Raw genomic sequence first — 18,431 nt, 5'->3', positions numbered from 1 at the left:
ACTATTTTTCCACGGTATTTCCATAGATAGTCGAGGATTGTAACACGATTCACGCACACCCAGGTCAGGAAAGTCGAAGTGTAATTGCATTTATAACTAATTCGCGCTTCCGCTCGGAGACGTGCCCGATCCGAGAATGGTTGTCGATCATGGGGAGGCAGAGAATCGTCTCGATGACAGAACCAGTTTGCTCGGTGAATTCGCGAACTATTCAGAAGGCTTCTCGAATAATATCCTGATCCCCAGGCTCACGTAACAGCGATAATCGATTCATTGGGACAATGCATAAAAGATCGTTTTTCCGAATTTCGTTGACGATCCATTCAAAGTTTTGCATTGCTTGCGGCGAACAATTGACACGAAAAACAGGGGAGGAAATTTAAGTGCTTGAAATCAAAAGAATAATCAAAGTTAGTCAATTAAATACGTGAAACGATCGATCAAAAAAACAAATGAATTAAACGAAACGGTGGATCAATTTAAGAACAAGGAGGAAATAGGCGAACCACGTGCGTGTTAACTCTAACCGGTGTAAGCAAATACGTTGTAAATGCTGTCATGGAACCTAGCGTTTAGTTACCGACAATTCTCGCTTCTGTACAGGTTCGTGTTAACGTTTATCGTATAGGACAGAATGTACAGAGTGTACACAATTTGTATATAACTGACGCGTGATCGTCTGTTAAGGTGACACGTCAGACGAGTAATAAATATAGTACTTTTAAAATATCCCGAGACGTTTCATCGGATCCGATCCCCACGTAACCGTAGACTTAATCCTCATAAATTATTAATACGACGACCACCATGGAGAATCGGAAACTTGAACCTTCTTCCACTTAAATCGCTCGTCATAAAAGATTCTTTACGGACTTTACCCGCACTGGACATTTTAATTAAGGTAAGTCCTCAGAATACCGTTAATCGTCAATCAGATATTCAGCAAACTAAAGATCCTTATGATTTTTCGTCGTAAAATTTCTGAAATTTCAAATTCAATCTTAAAGTAATCTTGATCCTAAATTACATTGATAGTTCCAATCGGCTATGCTATTTCAAAAGTTCAAAGACTCTGTAGTCTCAAGAATAATCTTCATTTATAAATATCTAACTTGAACAATTATTAAGACAATATAAATGTTCCACTTGTCTTGAAATCGTTTCATCTTGACTCAACTGCTCTGACTGCCAACTACAGTTCAGTTTCTTTTTCCTGTTTCTCCACTGAACACTAATTTATTCAGAACGGTGCACATTGTACCGGTGCATTTTCCGTTTCCTTCCGTTTACGGAGATCCGTGCCAGTATTTTCCTCAGAGACACAGCACCTCGGTTAAACCATTCTCTCGGGAGTCTACCGTTTAATAGAGTCTTCCCCTACTCTCCCCCCTTTTGACATTATGATTCTTCGCGTTGCCCGAAGCGGTCTGGTTCGTAACAGCGCTCCCGTAGCTCTTAATTAATTTTACATGATTCACAGTTCGCCTCGAAAAATTTACTTCCCGTAATAATTAGCGATGCAGCGACGTGCACGACGTTCAGAGAGCAACGGGCTCGTATTTCGCGGAACGTCGTCGAGTTACACTCGTTAAAGACGGTACTTGAACGTTCCTGTTCCTTATAATCGCTTTGTAGTAACAAATACAACAGAACCGAGGGTCAAAGTGTTTCGGAAGTTACCCATGTTGCCTTACGTTTAATAATTCAACGCTCGAAATTAATTAATGAGTATTCTTCAGATACCTTAGGATCAATTTTTTGAAGTAACACAAACGAAGGACAGTAACGTCTCGATGAGTGCGACAAATTCGGGTCCGCTTCGGAGCATTCTCCGTTTTCAGCCCCTCATAAATGTATTTTTTGCACGATGCTATGCCTCTGCTTAGTTTCTGTTTACTCTATTTTGAATGGTTCCAGAAGGGGAGCCCCCAGTGGTGGAAATAACACCGCTGTTCGTGTCGTATTCATCGAGGAAACACTGTAAATATTTTTAAAAGCAGTCGACCCTCCTGAAAAAGTAGCAACGATATAATTTCCTGAAGTTAATTAGAAATTCTAACTTCCAATTTACTCTCCGATATAAAGTACCGTTTCTTTCGTTAGTTGTTCTCTTAATGTCTCAGCAATAAGCTACGAAAAGAAGCATATTTCTTTCAACGGAACTGAACGTCCTTGCTCTCTGTTCTCGCGGAACGGCAACAGTACTGTAGCGAATTGTAACGATTAGACCGAGTTTGTCCCGTACAGAGGGGAATATTAATATCGTTGGCTGTTCCTGGACCGAATAAAAACTACACAACCGGCGACGGCGGGGGTGTTGGTTTTTGCTCGTTTAGCTGGACCGTCGGTCATTTGACAGGGCGGCTCACAGAGACACGGATAATGAAGACACGAGTTAAATCGCGGTAACACGTGACTCTCCCTTTGATACATTGCGCATCTAACCGTGCCGTAATGTATACAGGGTGTCTCACCCGATTGTGACATTTTAATTTTCTCGCTATTGTTACTCGTAGCAAAAAATGTTTCGGCGGAGCCTTGAATAGTATCGAGTGGAGCATATTCTGATGTTATTAGTTTTTTCGTGAGTAGACGCGTAAAGGTCATGTAAAGGTCAACTTTGTTTTTTTAAATGGAATGAGGTATTTTTTAATACATCGATCGATGCAGCTGGACATTCGTTATAAAAAAGTACTAACCTATGTATGTCGAAAAGTTAGTAGTTCAGGAGATATTTCAAATTAAATAATTCTAAAATACCATTACTAGCCTCCGCTGAAATATTTTTTGCTACGAGTAACAATAGCGAGAAAATCAAGATGTCAAAATGGGGTGAGACACCCTGTATAATAGAGTATCACGTACAGCATTTACGTCCTATCCGGCTGGTACGTAGCTGCCGTGCTCAGTCACCTTTATCTCTTCCGCATAATTTGTAATTTATGTACGCTCGCGGTGCCCGTAGCCACGAGTCGATGTCTGGTAGCCGCGTGATGACAATGCGATATATTGTACACGACAACGATTCTTCGTCAAGAATGATCGATTATTCGTCGATATATACGGGAAGGAATATCGGGACACCAAGCGGTGTATCGAAAAATTTTCAGGACACGTTTCAAGCGCTGTTCGTTTCCGCGTTGCGCTCAATTGAAAACGGAAACGCGCTCCCACTTCAGAGCTTTCGCTGTGCTCGCTGTTGCATTCACAGACTTCGATATAAATTTCATAAAATGAAATATAATTATAAATAAAATATAATAAAAATTTCAAATATATTTTTGCATAAACTAGACTGTTCCCTTCTTTGTGGGGCATTCCACGCGAAATCGGACATTTTTTGGAGCAACATTTCGAATTTTGTTGACACTTGGATATGTTGTAGTCTTTAGTGATATATAAACCTATCTAGAAGGATTTTTGACAATTTAAAAAATTGTTGATTCTACTGATATTTGAAGTACTGTGTCAACCTTTTTCAATAAATCATAACTGTAGAACTAACAAACTGATCGAAATCTGCTTTGAGTGGGTACTTATAGTGAAGGCATAAGAGGGAAAGCACAGCAGCAAAGAAGGTGGAAAATAAAATCTCCTTATTTTCTAATTTTTAAGAGAAATCCTCCTCATTTCCGGAAGTTGAGGCTGTTTTGGGACACCCTGTATAAGCGATATTATAAGCAAATTAGGAGTCTAGTTTATATACCTATAGAAGTCTGTTGTTGCATTGGAATTGCAATTTCAAACATCATATTGAAAGTCAATAGAACCGCGGCAGTTATTTGTTCGTTGCGACGGTATCGGCCATTCAAGATCCAGAATATTCAGCTGGAAATAATTAAACGAAATCGAGGGAAAGGGGTAATTAACGCTGCGAGTATCGTTCTTTCGATGGAATTTTCCGCGAGAAACCGCTGCGGCCTTGTGTGGATACGAGAGTCAGCAGGGAAAGGCACGAAAACAAACTTTCCGTAGAGGAGCCGCCGTGAAAGTTTCAGCGGGAGCTTTGCGCTCGCTGGGCGACAGATAAGGCCTGGTGTATGCAATAACGCTCGAAATTTCTCTTTGTTACGTGCACGATTCAGGCTACTGCGTTTCCGGCCGGGGGCTTGTGGTTTTAATATGAAAGATACAGGAAAATGGAAAAGGGTTTATTATTTAACACTTGGACGCCGAATGCTATCCAAGGTAGATTGAATTTACTTTTTTTTTTGTGTCTCGATTCAATTTCTTTTGCTCGGTGTTCGCCATTGTTGTTTGAGTGCACGATCGATAATATACAAACAGAAAACGTTCACACTTTCGTCCTGCAATTATGCACGCAAGGTAACGGCACCGAATATGTAACTCCATTTATGTTCGATTAAATATCGGACAATAGAAAGGGAAGAAATTAAAAGTGTTTATTCTATTATATTCATTATTTATTTCTGCATGCGTAGGAATGATATTAGTTTTACAGTCTACTATTGTTTATTATGAAAATAGTAACGACATTATTAAAGATTAGAAACAACAAAATTATAGAGAGACAGAATAGGAGGGAGATTAAAACAGAAAGGCGAATAATGGAAATTATTCCAAATTTTAGGTGTCGAATAACATTCTTCAGACTTAAAACAGAAGTAGAATACTTCATGGCTTCCTCTAATAATTTCATTTATTCGTTAACCGTCAGCACAACGTCAGAGATAACTTCATATACGTTTCTACGAAACTCTTTTATCCTTTCTCAACATCCAACTCGTCTCTGTACTCAGCCACAGTTCACGAAGTTGTGTCGGTACAGTAAAGACCATAAATCGTTCCGGAAGCATAAGACGAAATATTGAATTCGCCCGATCAGATTCGTTTCGTGTCCCATCATCTCAAATCCCCGTAATCGGATCAGAGCGCCGTCATTACCTGGATCAGCCTGTTGCCAGAGTCAGGAACCTCCATAATCCTCAGTCGTCGGTCTTATTGTGTAAGTTAAACGCGGGGAAACTTCCGAAGAAATCGGGGTCAAGCGGCGGATCGGAGTCGCGTTCGTTCGACGTAGAGGATCCACTTTGGCATGAGACTCTCTATTCGAGGAACGCAAGGGCGAAATCCGTCGAGCCGTGTGCAGGGATAGACGCATTTCTCCCGTACGATTCCCGTTGACCCTTTCGTTTTTATTGTCAGCCATTTCCCGGAACGCGACGAGTATTTATCGGAAACGATTATGCGCTGGACGCTCGCCAAAAGTATTCCCCGAGCGATCCCGCGTGATCGTTTCGTCATAAGCCGTGCGGCGTCGTCGATGACTAAAAAAAATTTAACCGAACCAGACGGTATCGCGTCGAATTAGTCTGATGCGGAGACGTAAATTTTACCCGAGGTCGGTGAAGTTGGGGAAGTTCGCTGAAATGTATCGCATTGATTATAGTGAAAAAAAAATATCTAAATACTGGACATTCTGTGAGTAATGATGTAATCCAAGTGGGAATAATTTTACATGAAGAAGTAAATTGAAGTTGTCGAATAGCATTCATAGACGTGCAGCTTAGTTTTTGCACGCTAGTTTTCGAATACAGTGAATGATCGGTGAGTGTTCCAGTGAGTGCTTAGACGGTATCCCCACCACTGGGCGCTTGACTCGTCCCAAGGGACACCCCTACCCTCCTCTGCCCAGCGATAGGGATGACGTCTGAACACTCGCAAGGGAATGACCCTAACTATATCACTTCGATTTTATCGATCTTTTGTAGCATGATAGAATGCATATTTCTGATGATATGTGTAACATATTAAACGTAGTTCCTTTAAATTTTTGAAGATAGATATGATTACTTAAAGTTACATACTTAGTTATATACGTACTAATGAGCATAGCCAGGTTATCAGTCAGGGGGAGGGGCGAAAATATTAACACATCGACTGCCACAGTGAAAAATTCTGTACGTAGCCAGACACAATGTATTTTGTTTTTAAAATCATAAATCATTGAAACTGTATGCGTTTTGTTAATAGAGGCTGTTGGTCGTATTTCAAATTATCCTGCAATATTAAATATTACGCAAAAATTTTGTAACTCTCGGAAGAGAGAGAGATACTACAAATATTGGTGCCTCACCACCTGAAAGTCCCGCGAACCAGAAGAATATCTCGCGTCTGCAAGTCCCCCAATACGTAATACATATACCTGCGCTCGGAATCGTAGCTTGATTATCCGCTGCGGGACAGCATGAAAGGTGGATGACACAACAAGGGGAAAACTACGAGCCCTCATTCCAGCCCATCTGTATTTATTGAGGGGAATACTGAGTGTCACGGGGGAATCGAAGTCGAGAGTTTTACGCTTATTGGAAGATCGCGCCTTTATGACGCCGCCGCCGTAAAATAAGCATTTCGAGAGAGCTTCCGGTAGGAAGGATCCGCCCGGGGTTCCCGCCGCGCGGGCAAAAAGAACAAGACACCCCGGGACTCGTGGAATCCAGATTATATAGAGTGGAGGGGGGGGGGTATGTAGCTGCTCTCGAGCACCAGACGTCGCGGTAAATATACGTTTGTAGGTCGTGAATGTTCTCCTAGTGGCCCCTTGCACACAGGCATCGAGCATCCATTCACTGCTCCCTCTCACCCTCTATATCAGTAGAGGGGATCCATGTTTTTACCGCGTTGCCGCGAGATAAATTTTCCTTTCTTCTCCTGGCCGAGCTGTTTCAAAACGAAGAAGAACCGCCCCTCTCCGATTCGCCGGTAACCCTCCCCCACCACCCTTCATGGCGTGTAACCCGTTCCGGTTACTTTGGCATCCATAGGCGAGTCCGAGTTTCTTCGGTGGATTCTTTGAAGGTACACGAAACCATCTCCACCACCCGTTACAGCGTCTCGAACGATAAATCGACTGGAATGAAAAGCATTAGAATCGAGAAAACAGAAGGTCCATAAATCGAGGAGCAGTTCATCTTGTACGTCGACTCTGCTCGGATATATTTCAGAAATTACTACGTCTAAAGAAGGTACCGAAGGGTATTTCGCCTCGGGTTATCATCAACGTATATTCTCACCTGGGGACGGCGTAAAAACGACGATCATCGACTCTATAAAATTAATGCCCCCCCCCCCCTACCGCGTAGGTTCTCGCGCACATAATGGCCGTTCGCGTCCCAGCGCGACGGCCTTCGCCGGGGGAAATTTATTCGCGACGGAGAGGAATAAAAAGAAGCTGGAGGTCTGTTCTCCGTTCCGTGGGAACTTGATCGAAAAAAAATTCGCCACGAAGGAGCAGTTTCGGCGGATGGAGGGGGAGAGGGAAAAGAAATTTTACGCCCATTGGAGGATCACGATTTCATGATGCGTCGCTAGGTCCGTTGGATTGATATACGGTCCAGTAAAGAAACTTCCGGAGATTCGGCCCCGTCGCGCTTTTTTCCTCGCGGATGGCACGTATCGGGGCCATTATTCCTCGAATGGGCGGTATTTCACCGAAACCTCACCCCCTTCCCCCAACGCGACACCGCATAAATACACGTTAATGGCTCCAGAAGGGGTGGGGGTGTTAGGTTCTTCGAGTCGCGATCGACCTACTTATTCCGTGCCCGGCGAAAATTGGACAATACGTTTTATTGTTCCCCGTTAAATATTCGCCGAATGAGCTTTCGAACCGAGTACCGCGGAAATTGGAACGGGGCCACGTGGTCTCCCCGTGGTCCGCCGTTAAATAAATGAACGACCGACTTTTTTCACGACGTTCTAGCGCTCGCACACACGTGTTCCTTGACCCCTTCGGTTTGCTCGTGGCTTCATGCCACGGGAGGGGCGTTAATGGTACTGTCGATTACGGATTTAAAGCTAATGTTCCGTGCAAATACTTCGAGTCCATCCACCCCCTCCTCCGACTCGCTTAGGCTAGCAACCCTTTGTCTTCGTTAACCCGACGGAAGAAGTTTCTTCCGAGGCTGGATCCATTGTTTCGCCGTCGACCACCACCTATCGTGTCTACGTAAGCTTCGTTAAACGAAATTATAGAAAGCCTCGCGATATAATTGAGACAAATTTTTTTTCGTGCTGGGCTACTCTGAAAAGCCTGGACTTTAATTATCCAGAATTCAGGGTCCCTTGATCCTGTGTTGAATAAGATATTAAAAATCCAGTTCGTTGGAGGATTAATAATTTTCCTGGATTAATTGCTTCCTGCCGCAGGAAGTTTCTTTTAACTTATCAAATAGTTCCTTCGTCGAACGCTGATTAAAGATTCGCTTACAGTAGACTTATGTTAAAGTAGCGGTGCAGGGCTCTCGAGGCGGGTTTCGCCTAGAAACGCTAACTTTGGTTACAGATAGTGACCGATAGTGGGATGCGCACACGTTTGTGAGTATTGCATGTGAGCTGGGGCGTTGCTACCGCTACTCTAACGTAAGTCTGGTACTCCTTATTAGTAGCCTGCAAATATAATGCATTTGTCACAGACGTCATTATGCAGAACAGAACAGTCCATTAAAAATATTCGCAAAAATGACTAAAAATTTTACTTTAGTTTGAACCTGATAAAACTTTCGGTAAAGGAAACAATACTTTGGCATAATTTCAGTGCCGTAAGTTAACCTAAGAATATAGTTTCCCTCGTGTTACGTTATTTCTTCGAAGATTTTCGGGGAACGAGAATAGGTGAGAATGATGACGCGTCTCGAATCTGTTATCGGGCTGATCCCTCGCGGATAAGATGGATCGTCGTATCTGTGGGAGGCTCGTCCTTCCTTTCCCCGTGTAAACAACGTCGTTCCGCGTCCTGGAACGAAGAAACGTCGCGGAAAAACGAGGGGACGGGCGAAGCAGGAAAAACGACGAGGAGGGAAATGGAGGAATAAAGTCTGAGCTTTACGGTGCAAGGGAGGGAAAAGGGGTGTTCGTTCCACGTATGTGCTGCGGATGGCCGCGGCTCAGCGATGCATCTGCATCGTTGCACATCTGCATCCGCCGCGGCGGCATGCGGGAACTCGTAATATCGGCGGGTACGCGATTTATGCCCGGCCAACGGTCGCTGTCACTTTTAATAAAATGTAAATACGCGGGCCCGTTGCCCTCCGAAACTGCATCAATTCGCATAATTCCGTTCTGCGATAAATACCACCTCTCCCCTGCCCGTCCGGTGGCAATGGGATTACAACGGCACTTTTTTTCTTTTCAATCGTTTCCGATAGACGCTAATAACATTCATTTTAATACCCGATACCGCGATTCCTGACCAGCCTGTACAGGGTGTCCCATTTCACAATCGTACGGAATGTTGCAAGAACAGGAAAACGTGTTTAACTTTTGATCTTTACATTTTCAATTGAAAAATTCATCTATTCCCTCCGAAAATAAATAAAAAACGAAAATAATGAAAAGAATAGACCTGTCTAATATCGATATTTGCGATTTCAAAATAACAAGATACAACATAGGTATACATACTTCAGTCTCATAATTTTGAAACAATAATTTATGAGTCTGGGCGTCAACGGGTTAAGCCGAACTTCTGTTGTATTAAACAGGGTGTTTCAGATCAGATAGTACAACCGGGCAAGAGATGATTCTATCAGAAAAAATAAGTCGGAGAGAAGAATAAATTTTTGTCATTTTAGGTTTCGTTTTCGAGAAAATTGGGTTTGAACAATCATCTAAAACGCGTGTATTCGTGTCGGATATAAGTAGAAATGTCCAGCAATGGACAGACGCGGTAGCCAAGTCGTACGTATTCTATTGCCCATGTATCTAACAAATTTTGAAGTCAGACTATTTCGAAAAAGAAGCAACAGCCAAGAAAATTTTATTCGTTTTTTCTTCTACTTATTTTTTCATGTAGAATCCTCTCTTGCCCGGTTATGCTACCCGACCTGAGACACCCAACATTATATCATAATCCTAATATCGATCGCACTATTCACCATCCTTTTTCCACCGTTTTTAACGACAGCTTCAGAAAGACAAAAAAACAATGTTTAATTCTAGCGTGGGCAGCGACGAACGATTGCCAAGCTAAATTCCGGTGGCGAGGGCATTAAGCTCGTCAACTCTGACGGGTCGTTAAATTTATGCGAAATAATCCCAGGTATAAGCCTTGAAGAGATTAAAATTGAAGACTTCCCAACACCTCCATTACCCTATCCGTCTTCGTGAAGCAACGATGTAATTCTCCGATCTCTTCGAAGCCCTCTATCATATTCAGTGCTTTATTCAATACGGTCTACCTTACAGAACGCGTTCCCGTTTACAGATTGAAACGACCCACCCCTTATGTCTCCGCATCGAAACGAATTCATAAATGATTTCCATTTACAAGAGCCCCAGGGGGAACGATGCACGCACGCGTCGAGAAAGTTGTTCGGATACTAACCGGGCATGAATTATGAATATATCACAAAAGTCACCGGAAACGAATGGTTGTTCGAATAGAAACAAGAACATATACCGATTGGCACAACGAACCTCCCCGTTTCGGTGGCCGCCGAACCGGTCGTTACCGAAAATTCGGACCAACGGTCGCCGTCGCGGGGTAGAGATGGGTGTGATATTTGTTATCGGTGCGGGGGGTCAGATCAATGGAAATTTAATTAACCTGGATAAACGGTAAAATAAAGGGGACGTCTGGCTAATTCGTTCTGTCGAGCTTTAATGCCTTCTCCCCTCCCTTACGATATCCGGTTGCCTCTTTCATCGAGTTACCCTCTTGCGGATTACCGTAACGGAATTGACTCCGCGAGGATCTGTTCGTCCGTGTCCACCCCCCCCCACCCTTTCCATTAAACCACTCGGCTCCACCGTGTATCGATCCACGCGCTTCCTTTTCCACGTGGAACTCGAAAAAGTGTACTATATTAAAGCCAGGATCTCGCGCCGAGAATGCATCGGTCCAGCGAATTTCACGATCGTTCCACGAACCCAATGATACAGATCTGATTTCGCGCCCGACTCGCCTGGAGAAACGTCGCCGAATTCTATTTCTATGCTCCTCGTGAGCGCGCTCATGCTGCTCTCTCTCTCTTCCTCTGAATAAATTTCAGTGTCCACGTAAGTATGTACACCGTGCCGTAGACGTAGGTCCCGTGGCAAGCTCGCTGGAAAATTCGGGAATTCCGCGGGCACAATTTGACGACTGCGGTACCGGTATTGTAGTGGGACTCGAGACGCTGCGGGTTCCATTTCACGAAGAAACCTTTCTACGTTCGAGGATTCTGGACTCAGTCCCGTGTCTAGCGTGCATATAGTGCCAGCTTACGTAAAATAGATCGAGAAAAAAGAGAAGGTAAATATTTACAATAATGGAGGCACCTCCGATTTCGATGACTTTTTAATATGTTGTCAAGCTCACCCTCCTGAGTGACTTCCAGAAAGTATCAGTTCTTAAATGTTATTAAGAGAACAATGATACCTTTTTTTTGTCGCTAACCAACTCTGAAGCATTATACTGATCGGAGTTTGTCAGAGGAAAGTCAAGAAAAAAAAAAACTCTTTTTGATAATAACTCCCCCAAAACAATAGACGAGTTTCTATTTATTGAACATAGACTGAGCAGCTCATCTGTTATTTTGGGGGATGATACTTTGTTATTGTTAGTAATTTTGAAAAAAATATTGTGTTTTTGACTTCAACTTATCGAAATCGGTGAGGAAGCCAAACTTCTAAATAATTATAAGTGACTCCCTTATAGTAAACATTTACCAACGAAAATTTGCTCGTTTGAGTCATTCGAAAATCTATTTCCAACACACTCTGTACTTTTCATCGACAGACTTCTGTTCTCCCATCCGGAGACTCGCTAACCAGGCATCTGCCATGGAAACGCAAATCGTGGTGGAGACCGAGCGAATTATTAAAAAAAGCACTCGGAATGGCAATTTCACTTATTGCACGAGGGCGTGCCGGCCGCCATGAAGATAGAGCCGGGAATATTTTAGCAAATTTGATTTGATAGATCGTTACAGTCAGCACGACAGGGACCGAATTTAATCCTGGCCATCCACGCGATCATCGTGAAATCGTGTGCACCGTGCTTAAACAATTACCGGTTTCCTGTGATCCTGATGCCTTTGTAAATAATTAACCGTCTACTCACGTCATGGAACAACATGAGACATGTACCATCTTTCAACCTAGCAGGAATGGTTTCGCATCAAAGGACACCAGTTCTCGATCGGTAACTTTGGCCCCGAGTGAAAAGATCTCGTTCCAAAGAGACGCGACATGTAATTTGATTAATTCAGATGTAAGACATCACCGAGCATTACGAACAAAAAAACTGTAGCAATGTGCAAAGAAAAGGAGACCTACACTTTTTAATGCTTTGACTATCACGTCACCCAAATATGGGTAACAGGTACATTGCAAAGAGGCTGGATTATTTAAATAAATACCGAAACAAAATTTTTGCTTAAAACTAATATGGCAGTATAAATTAAAACAAGACCAAGAATTGCTAGTAACTAAACGTCTATATCTTCAACGATTTAACACTTAACCACTTAAGGACATACCATGAATTAACTCGTTTCCGATTTTATGTGAACTGACCTTTATCCCGAGTTAACTCGAGCCTCTTTATGGATTGAATTTATACAAACTCTACTATATTCTCGTAACCAAAGATTTCGTTTCTATTTTCCCGATTATAGTCGGACTTCAGTCTGTTTATTTATAATTCTTTTCATCCCTAATTTGTTTTCAATTGCTCAATTGTTGCATTCTGTCATTCTTAGAAAGGTTCTCGTCATTTCTACAACACTCGATACCGTTGAAGAAAGGTTAAAAATACTTTTTGTTGCATGGCTGCAAATTGCAGAAAAACAGTGAGCGGCGTTACGTGAGACACCCTGTGTACCCTCTTTTTATTCGGCGAAGAAATTGTACGTGTCCCCGCGTAGCGTGGCCTCGTTAAATCTACGTGTAATAAACTTTATTATCCCTCTGCTCGCGGATGCGTCGTTATCGTTGCGACTGAGGACAGAACCGGAGCCGATCGAGCTGCAGCAAGTTGAAATTTTTGTAAAAATTTCTCCATAAAAATCTTCAACGATCTGCAACCCCATAAGCGCCACGGGCCCTTTATCTTCGTTCTACAGGGAAACGCTGTATTTAATGCTACCCCATTCGGTTCGTTGGGGATTTGATATTTAAGCCGCGGACGATCGATCTCTTCTTGTACAGAGCTCGAACTTTTTAAGCATCTTTTCCTCCGTATTGCTTTTTACATCGTTTGTTCCATTTGCCTCGTTCGCGATGGAAGATGGCTTCTGGGTGCTTGAACCTTCGAAGAATATATCCTCGCGATTCTGTCTCTACGCCTCTCGTAGTGCAGTCGCGCGCTAATGAATTCAGAGTCTCCCGTCTATGATAGCCCAGATTAATCGAGTCAGTCACGACTGAGCGGGCCTGACAATGCAGATCACAGAAATTGATAGCTGCTGACAACGCTTTACACCCATCACCCCACGCTGTTGCATTAAACGAATTATGCAGTCCTCGATTCGAAACGCTTACTTTATCTGCCACCGGGAAGTGGTGATCAATCTCAGTCTGGGGAACTGTCGCGAACTTGAAGACAAAACGTAAGACCGTAAGTTGATTGTATTGTGTTAGTACATTTAGCAGGGATAGAGTAGCGAAAAGAATGGAATAAAGTATACGCACTGAAAACAAAATTAAGGGTAGGGGAGAACGGGGATAGTTGTCTATAAGGGTAGGATGATTAATTGTTAATTGTTTTGTACCAAAGTGTGCACTAGCGCGGAAGGATTTACTGTAGAAACAAGCTACTTACCAAATATAATAACCATTCTAACGATACCTCGTCCACGTAACTTATTAAAAAACAAACTCTGAAAAACTGGCCCACCAGCCCCGGTCTCCCGTACTTGTATAACTTTTGTGAAACACATATGAATTAATTGTCAGTGAAATGATTAACGGGCGATTATTAAGCGACTGTGGTTACACCAGCGAATACGCTTCGTTGCGAGAGCCATGAGTTAGATTTAATTTATTAATAACGTCAATTATACCGTGAGCGAGCCACCAGCCCCGAGGAAGTTGGAGAATACTGCCGGAAATAGAGAGTTGCGTCGCGCTCGCCTAAGTACGTGTAATCCTGTAAAACGGCACAACCAGGAAAACGTTCAGGAGTGAAAAGCATTGTACTCTTGACCAATGGCCGCGCCAGCTATTCAAACTTCACAGAGGGATTATAGCGCAATCGGCTCTGGCACGCTGTAAAATTTGCGCTGTCGGTGTAAATTTTGTATCCCCTGTTACACTTATAAATCTGTCCTCCTGTTCGCGCGAGTCTAGATACAAATCGCTTGAGAAGAGCTGACAATGTTCGTGAAAATGAAAGCTTCCCTTAATTCGCAATGCAAAAACACTGTTGCAGTTCTAGAAAGTTAGGGAAAAAGAGGGTGAATTTTGAAATTTTAGGGGAGAATCGGGACGAATGTCAACGGAAAAGGATATCATTGATTATAAAAGAAGTGCAAAGTCGGAAATCGTTGGTCTTCAACTGGCCTCGAAAGGATCTATAAGAGATCGCGAGGTTATCTACGACTATTCTCCCCTAACGTCACGATCTCTTCGGCCATCTTCCCCGAAATGCCAGACCATTTCACTTAGCCTTTTTTCGACCGTTTTTTATCATCTTCTTTGATCACCGCTGGTTACTCCATCGAACGAACTTCTTGCTTGTCCTCAGAACCAGTAGGTGCACCTTTAAAGTCACCAGAAAACCCTCAGTAGCCTTCTAAATGGCCATAACCGGCGGGTTTGTTGAATTTATTACGAACTCTATTGTACACACCATTCTGCCGTGTTTATTCGTGCAATTCAAATCATCGAACGTCGATCATTGAATGCATCGATCAATATTAGGAAAGAGCTACGCGTGGTTTTGAACGTCTGCTGTAGCACAAAAAATATTAATGTTTAGAATCGCTGAAATATACAGATCGTCAGTCAAAGTTTTAGTTTTTCAAGCGGAACTGGCAACGCGCGTTTCACGTGAGCACGGCTAAACAAACGAAAAGTTTGTTGATTCTTTCCCCGGGAACATACATATATTGGATCGAAATCCCACGGTTTCCCGATTTTTTTTTGTTAAACTCTACTAGCTTTTCTATGCGATCCTATCAAAAGCAATAAAACGGCGTACGATCGTTCGCTTTCTGCTGGCGTGAAGAAAAAATGGCAGGTGCTTGGTTAAATGACACTTTACGCGCGAATCTGTCCGACAGAAAAAGGAAAAAAAATAATTGTATAACGCAGCAACGAATGTTGACAGCGGACAGCAGTGGCTGCAAAGTAATCGTTTTTTCGGTCGAGCGTGAATGGCATCGATCGTGAAAAACTGTTCGTTGCACAGACAGATAAATCGTAATTACCGACCGTTCCTCCCCCGAAGATACTGTTCTTCCGGTTCGTCGAAAAAGCTACGGTTCCGTTGTTTGCATTGGGGCAGGTGGTGGGCGGGAGGGCCGAATGCAATGAATTCAGGTCGATAAAAAGAGCCACGCGCGCGGCTCGGGAGACACAATAATGGCCGAATGGAAACCCATTGTGCCCGTGGAACGTGCAATAATTAATCACACTTTTACTCCGGAGAAACAGGAGGGGCCCACTCAAGGCTAATTCTGGCCGAGGCCGTACCCTGATTAGAGGCTAACGATGTTAAACGCGAGCTATTATTTTGGTCATTATTCACGTAACAATGTGCACGGGCGGCTCGTTCACAACTTCCTTCGACTTATCCCTTTCACGGAGAGGTTATTTACAATTACTGGGTGACCCGCCTGAAGGTAACCTCCTAAATATCTTCTACTATCTTTCACTTTGAATGGTGACAAAGGATAAAGAATATTTTTGTGCCAAGGTTGTTTTTCGGATTTCTCAAGGTCACCCATGTTTTTTTGCATGTAAGTGTATATTTTTTCTTATATTTTTTCGCGCCGTAAAAATCAATCGGAGAACAATGTATATCGTAATATAATAATATTTCAGGAATATACTTTAATGTATTGTATCGTTCGGAAAGTTCCTAACGTTCCGAGCACATTGTCTTCGTTATCCTTTTTACTGGATAAAGGAGAAATCGTTTGATCTGGTTAACAGGTACTATTTTCCAGGATTGCATGTATATTTGTTATACACAAGATTCCTCTTTGTGAAAAACATCGACGAAACGTATGAGCACCAAAATCCACTTTCATTATGTTCTATCGAACTTGTTAAAAATATGCACATCCTCGACTAAAAGATGTAATATTGCTGGCGTGTTCTGCATCCAGAAAAAGCTTCGAAAACAAACTCCATTTGGAAACAGATTGCAGAGATTTTTTTTCAGCTATAACAATCGATGTTGCGCATCCGTGCAACGAAAATAATCGAAAAATGGGAAGAAATTATATAAAAAAAATCGTAGTACAAAAAAATATTGCATAAACTGAAAAATATAGATTGTAACTATGCTATTGAAAACGCTGCGAACTCAACCCAATATAAAAACAGTCGAACATAGTAGATCGATTCGAACGCGTGATACATCGAAAACTACGGACGCTGTTTCTGTAAATATTTCGTTATGGGATCATTATTTGCTTTGCAACAGTCGTGCAGGCATGTTTCTACCCCATAGAACATCTCGGTCGCGTACATCACTTTCCTTCTACGAATCCGGGGTAAAGCACCCGTCAAGGCTTTCCGTGGAGGTTAGCCGCAAATCGCGCAGCTCGGCATCCTGCAGAAAATTAAGCTTTATCGTAATTACCAGCTACCGTGGCGATACAACACCCCAGTTCCTCCCTTCCCTCGTTCCCGTCGCAGGATGGTGCACCGACGCCATTAAGGATCTTTACGTCGTGCCATTTTCCACTCGTATTTTCCGACCCGTAATTATCCTATGAATTAGTCATCTCCCCGACGATTCATCATTCAGCTCTGTCCGAGCCGTTTTTCGAAGCGAGGAATCATAACAATCATGGAAAAGATTTCAACGTCTCTCGGTCGATAGAAACGTCCTCCACCTCGAACGATCCAACGGCGTTGGACTCTTCGGAACCATAGTTTATTCCACCTCGTTTACACAACGGATTAGAACTCACGTTTACTTAGAATTAGCAGGCACCATGATGCTCGTCTTATCATGGTTTACTTTACGCTCTGGATCGCAAATGACGAGGGGCGGTTTAATTAGCCAAGCCAAGCCGAACCTGATAGTCGTGACTAGACAGCGTGCGCCTCCAAGTCGCTGTAATACCTACCAGTAATCTGGTAATATCAAGACCAATTCGAAAAGGAATATGGCAAAAACGATTCTATTATATTTGGAAGCCGTTTTCCTTGTTTCGTCTATACGAAAAGCAGATCAGTACTGCTCATACATATTAGGACATCTGATCTATATCGAGAGAGTGAAATGTTTCCTAAAAATGATATATTTTGGGTTACATGTGTTACTTTATGGTAGTATAAAGGTTGCCCATCAAAGTTCACTGCCACAGTGAAACAGGCCGTACGTAGTCAGACAAACTTTAATTTGTTTTTAAGTCATAAATCGTTGAAAATACAAAAAAGTCTTCATAACTTCTCGGGTGGACAATATTCGCCAAATGATGAAGAAAAGTTCTAATAAACAAGGGTCGAAAAATTAATATTTTCAAAGTTATAAGCAATTTTTTTTTCGGTTGAAGCGACTGACTTTCTCGCTTCGGTAGCTATCGTACCGTATTGTCAACTGTGGTGTACACACAAAGGATTTTCTACAGAACCTGCCCTGATAATACATTCGCTAGCCTCTGTTCTTAATTGCTCAAATCACAATTGTTCCCTGCGAGAGATTCAGCTACGAGTATACGTGTGACCCAACAAGGAATTCGACTTCCCCTCGTTACGGAACGTTCTCGGAGATCGCGACTGTCTCTCTCCGTATCGCTGCATGTGACACCTCCATCCATCCCTGAGGGAGCCAGTAAGCCAAAGTCAAGTAACGTGGTGGCCGTTGCTCAGCGGAACGCACATATTTTCCCTTCCCTCCAACGTTCCATTTGCCCGCCACATTGTACACACCAGAACACTCACACCAGTTCGCTCATCTTCGTCATTCTATGTCTTGCAGGCGAACCAGTGACTCGCAGGGATTGGTAAAATCCAGACGTTGAATCGAGCGCACCCTCGGGTACGAAGATTACCCCTGCCTCCTCTCTCTTCGTCCCTGTCAGTGAGCGTTCGTGCTTTCGCCGGCCAGATTCATTCGCCTGCTTCAGATTACAAAACGGTAAAGGACTTTCCGATTTGTATTTGCACGAGGAATATGCATGTTGCGGATTGTCCCATCTTTTTAGGTCACCCTGTATACGTAATTTAGTTACAAATCTTTGGATAAAAATCTCCCTCCTCCACATTTAAGGTTCAGAAATGCCAGGTGCTTTCAGAGGGACTGAGTT

Source organism: Dufourea novaeangliae, unplaced genomic scaffold, assembly GCF_001272555.1.
Source record: "Dufourea novaeangliae isolate 0120121106 unplaced genomic scaffold, ASM127255v1 scaffold109, whole genome shotgun sequence".
NCBI classification, from domain to species: Eukaryota; Metazoa; Arthropoda; class Insecta; order Hymenoptera; family Halictidae; genus Dufourea; species Dufourea novaeangliae.
Note: the sequence above shows the minus strand (reverse complement) of the source record.